A 5992-nucleotide genomic window follows, 5' to 3' on the forward strand; every position below is an offset into this window, starting at 1 on the left:
CTTATTTTCCAGGGGGACAGTACTGTTTCCTGTGTCCAAGTTCCCCACACCCAAAACAGACAACTAATGTCCATATTTTGACCACAGGAAGAATCTCTGCAAACTCTCCCCATCCCCAGAGTAAGCCTTTATGGCAAAGTTTACATAGTAACAAGCCCTCTGTATGTGTCCCAACTGGCCACAGGCATAATGCACCCTTAGCTGGGCCTCAGGTCTCTTGGCTCTTGAATATCTGTTCCTTTCCTGCTGCTGATGGCTTCCTTTCCTGACAGGTCTTGCTGCTGATTTTCTTAAGGATGTCAGTCACCTCTGCAGATCCAGTGGTACCTCCCACTGCTGCTGTTGGTTCTCAAGAGATGCAAGAGGCGTTTCTGGTTACTCTATTACCTCTCCACCCCCAAACTTTGCCAATCCCCAGGGAAAGTTGTATAGTCCAATGATGGGCTGGCAGCTTGGTCTTCTTCTGAAACTGGCACAAAAAATACAGTGACCACATCTGACCCATTTCCCTCAGACTGAGAGAGTAAGCCTTTCCCCAGAAAAGAAGGCCTCAGTATAGCCTCCAAATACCTGTCTGACCTCCGTCTTCCCTTATTTCAGAGGCAACTGATGTGTCTGCATTCTCTACCATATGTAACAATTTATCGTCTGAGAACACATCCTCATAGTGTTCTGCCTCATTTTCCCCCAGAACAATTTTTGGCCTATTCTAGCCATAGAGTTAACTTGCTGTAGTGACATGGCCCTCTGGCTAAGTAACTAACAAAAGTCCACCCGTCCAGGGTCTCCAAGATCAAAACAAACAAAACACAAAGTCTTCAACCTAGGCTGAAACTGGGCCCAGCCACTTTTTCCCAGGGGGTCTGTCTTTTCTCCTGTAATTCAAGCACTCTTCTGTACACCCTCTGAGTTCAGCTTTTGTCCTTCCCCGGCTCCTTTTCATCTCTCCACTCAGCCCAGCACAGGACCTAAAAGGAAGGAAACCCAGCAGTGGAGGGTTAGCTGGACAGGAGAGGATAGTACAAGGCAGGTGGAGGTCTGTGGAAGGCTCCAGGTCTGTGGAAGTCTCCACTTTCCTGAGTGGCTGCTCAGGAAAGAGCAGGGCACAACCCAAAAGAGTTGAAAATCCCAATCTAGAGCCAGGGACAGGGTTGAAGCACAGCTTTCTCATGTTCACTACGTGGTTTATGACAGGATTGTGTTTCCTTGTTGCTCAATCCCAAACTGTGTCTCCAATGGGCCAGGGTAATTCCTCAGAACCTTCTACACGGGCTACTGGCTAGATGCCACAGTTTGGCTATATGATTCAACCAAAGGTCATTGACTTCTGTGGCTTTTAAATCAGGTCCTGTACATATAAACACACAAAGACACACTCAGTCCTGATCCTCAGCTGATGTAAAATGGCATAGTACTCTAGTATCAGGGTATCAACACTGAAGTACACTTACTGAAGATCTGACCCATGTGGTTATGTTAGTGTTTGTGCACTATATAATTTATTTTTATTTCTATCTTCTACTTTTTCTTAAAATAATAAATACAATATTAATTTTTCCCTCCTTTGTAACGTTTTTTTTTCTTTTTAAAAAAAATGAGGTATAAAAATTTGAAGCATACCACAGAAGTTAATTCTGAGAATTATTGGGACAACAGAAGTAATTGGAGGTTCTCCTCATTGTAACTGTTTTATAATCAGATCTTATATCAAGGTACTAATCTAATCCCTCAATGGAAGTTTCATTTTATAGTTAATGAGGGCTGCTTCCGATGACCACCTGTCATAACTATAAAGGGAAGGGTAACAGCTCTCCTGTGTACAGTACTATAAAATCCCTCCTGGCCAGAGACTCCAAAATCCTTTTCCCTGTAAAGGATTAAGAAGCTCAGGTAACCTGGCTGACACCTGACTCAAAGGACCAATAAGGGGACAAGATACTTTTAAATCTTGGGGTGGAGGAAAGGCTTTTGTTCGTGCTCTTTGTTTGGGAAGTTGTTCACTCTTGGGACTGAGAGGGACCAGACATCAATCCAGGTTCTCCAAATCTTTCTGAACAAGTCTCTCATATTTCAAACTTGTAAGTAAACAGCCAGGCAAGGTGTGTTAGTTTAGCTTTGTTTTCTCAACTTGTAAATGTACCTTTTGCTAGAGTGTTTATCTCTGTTTGCTGTACTTTGAACCTAAGGCTAGAGGGGGGTCCTCTGAGCTCTTTAAGTTTGATTACCCTGTAAACTTATTTTCCCATCCTCATTTTACAGAGAGGATTTTTACCTTTTTCTTTAATTAAAAGCCTTCTTTTTAAGAACCTGATTGATTTTTCCTTGTTTTTAGATCCAAGGGGGTTGGATTTTGATCCACCAGGAGTTGGTGGGAGGAAGGAGGGGGGATGGTTAATTTCTCCTTGTTTTAAGATCCAAGGGGTTTGGATCTGTATTCACCAGGGAATTGGTGAAGGTCTCTCAAGGCTACCCAGGGAAGGGAATTAGCTTTGGGATGGTGGCAGCTGACCAGATCTAAACTGGTAGTTAAGCTTAGAAGTTTTCATGCAAGCCCCCACATTTGTACCCTAAAGTTCAAAGTGGGGAAGCAGCCTTGACACCACCTTTTAAAAGCTTTGTTAAAAAAATAATTTTCTCCTTCACTCATAATTATTTATCCACTCATAACATATTACAAGGGAAGGGCATAAATATTTTAAATGTCTTCATATGTTCTGTTGTTGTCCACAACTTTAAAACACATTCTCCTCTAAAGCAAAAAAAATATGAGTAAAGGAGGGGGTGGGTTCTCTTTCACTGAATTGATATGGTTGTGACTATAAAACATACTAGAGCCATTAATATTAAATAATACTAGTTATGCTGTCTATTAGTAAGGAGTCTGTTCAACAGAGATTAGTATTTCCATAAGGATTGGCCTTTGGATGCGCCGTGGGCTCATAACTAGGAATTCAAGGATCTTACTCTCCTTCTGAAAATGTCTCTTTATTCTAACTGCAGGACTCATCATTCTTTCTACTACACCCTAGTGCTCATTGCCAATCACTTGAGATGAATTTCAAACATGCAAAGGGCCTGTACAAGGCCTGTTCATCACTTAAGTGTCACGTGTAGTCTGTTGTGTCCCTCACAGTGGTATCTGAAGAGTTGTTTACACCGACCAATTTAGTTATACTGGTTACAAAAGTCTGTGTGGATGAATACCCTTATTTTTGGTTTCACCTGAATATTGAGAGGTTCTATCTGACTTCACTTGAGCCCCCTAAATGAAAACAAACAAAAATAATCCTATGTTTTGCATACCTGACTCCACAGGAAGGGAAGTGTGACAATAGTTAGTCTCACAACCCTTTCTTATTTTCTGTGGGAAGAATCCCAGAAACACATTCTCAGTGCTTTGCATGCCCTAGCTAAATTTCCTGATAAATCTCTCTGCCAAGCTTTGAAGCCAAGCCTCCAATATTCTGTGGTTTACACAGGAAAGGCTCTAGGAGCCTTTCTGATGAACAGAGATTCTAAGCAGGAAGTTAATAGTGCCAATTTAGTAAATTGTGAAAAAAAACTTCCCTGCACTCCAATAATAATACCTCTTTAATGCTGTTTGTCATGCTTGTTTTAAACTCATGGCAATGTGGATGTTATAATAGAAAAGTGACTTCTAGATAGAAGACTGCTCACTAGGCTTTACTGATATACTAATAATACAAAACAAGTGGAAATTTTGACTTTAAATTTTCCAAACAAGAATCTTTTCCTTTTATTTTATTTTATTATTCACACAACTATGGCTGCAATTAGAGTCAACATTTACCAGCAACTGCCACACAGTGGTGACATTATCCCTCTTGTTTATTAATTCTACAGTCATATTAAGTCCACTTCGCCACCACTTTCTCTTATGCTGCATAACAGATCCAAGATGTGGTGTTATCCCAAGACAGCTGCATGGAGTCTTGCTAATTAAATAAGAACCATCCTGTACATTTTTAAGAATTAAAACATGCTTCTGCTCAACCACAAGGCTCCAGAGATAAAGTACTGAATGTTGTGGTGCTGTAATCAGCATTAACACCCAAGAGTAAGAATGTCATTCCTACACAATATTATATTAGCCTTATTGTGCAAGATCCTGAGACACTCTATTCACCTGCACAGGGAAGTAAATAAGCATAAGGAACCCCCTTTATACCCTGTTTGTGCTAACCACATTGCAGGTCACAGCATGAAGGCAGAGCAGATTCTGAAGGGCTGCTACTGCACCTTCCATGCAGATGGTAAGACAGTGGACAGAACCTTAATTTTACCCCCAAGCACACCGGCCACTTGAGCTGAGCTGCTACAGAAAGAAAGGTAATTTGTTACTGATATAGACCTCTGGAGGAGAAATCAGTGATGATCACAGTTTACTCTCTGGTTTGCTTGGAGGAAACACAGCAATGTGCTTCTTCTTGCTTGGATCAGCAGTTCTCAAACTGTGGGTTGGGACCCCAAAGTGGGTCGCGACCTCCTTTGAATGGGGTCACCATGGCTGGCTTAGACTTTCTGGGGCACGGGGCTGAAGCTGGAGCCCCACTGCCCTGGGTGGCAGGGTTCAGGTTGCAGGCCCCCTGACTAGGGGCTGAAGCCCTTCAGCTTCAGCTTTGGCCCCCCTGCCTGGAGTGGTGGGGCACGGGCTTTGCTCCTCTTTCCAACTCCCCTTCCCCCTTCCCACCCCCCAGGCAATGGGGCTTGGGCAGGCTCAGGCTTCGGTCCCCCCTTCTGGGGTCATGAAGTAATTTTTGTTGTCAGAACGGGGTCACAGTGCAATGAAGTTTGAGAACCCCTGCATTAGATTGTTAAATCATAATTATGGCCCTACCAAATTCACGGTCCATTTTGGTCAATTTCACGGTGATAAGATTTTTAAAATCAATTTCATGATTTCAGCTATTTAATTCCGAAATTTCACAATGTTGTAATTGTAGGGGTCCTGACCCATAAAGGAGTTGCAGGGGTGGGGTATCATAAGGTTATTGTAGGGGGGATTGTGGTACTGCTAACCTTACTTCTGCACACTGATGGCGGCGCTGCCTTCAGAGCTGGGCAGCTGGAGAGTGGCAGCTGCTGGCCTGGATCCCAGCTCTGAAGGCAGCACCTCCACCAGCCGCAGCACAGAAGTAAGGATGGCATGGCATAGTATTGCCATCCTTACTTCTGCGCTGCTACCTGCAGAGTTGGAACCTCAGTCAGCAGCCGCAACCCAATTCGAAGGCAGCAGCGCAGAAGTAAGAGTAGCATGGTATGATATTGCCATCCTTACTTCTGTGCTGATGCTGGCAGGGCGCTGCCTTCAGAGCTGGGTGCCCGGCCAACAGCTGCCGCTCTCCAGCTACCCAGCTCTGAAGGCAGTACAGAAGTAAGGATGGTAATACTGTGACCCCCCCCTGCAACTCCCTTTTGGGTCAGGACCCCCAACTGGAGAAACACTGGTCTCCCCTGTTTAATCTGTATAGTATGCATAAAAGCTCACAAAAAAACAGATTTCACGGGGGAGACCAGATTTCACTGTCCGTGATGCGTTTTTCATGTCCATGAATTTGGTAGGGCCCTAATCGTAATCTAGCCCAGGATTCGCTAGGAACACTTACCAAGAAATTATACTGCCAGCATAACGAAATAATAAACCAGAAGTAAGAATTTTGTGCATCTGACTCAGATGATGAAAGAGAACATGCGTCCGTTTATGCTGCTTTGCATCGATATCAAGCAGAACCCCTCATTAGCATGGACACATGTCCTTTGGAATGGTGGTTGAAGCATGAAGGGACATATGAATCTTTAACGCATTTGGCATGTAAATATCTTGCAATGCCATCTACAAAAGTGCCATGCAAACACCTATTCTCACTTTCAGGTGACATTGTAAACAAGAAGCGGGTAGCATTATCTCCTGCAAAAATAAACAAACTTGTTTGTCTGAGTGACTGGCTGAACAAGAAGTAGGATTGAGTGG

Source organism: Chrysemys picta, chromosome 3 (genome assembly GCF_011386835.1).
Source record: "Chrysemys picta bellii isolate R12L10 chromosome 3, ASM1138683v2, whole genome shotgun sequence".
Lineage (NCBI taxonomy): Eukaryota > Metazoa > Chordata > Testudines > Emydidae > Chrysemys > Chrysemys picta.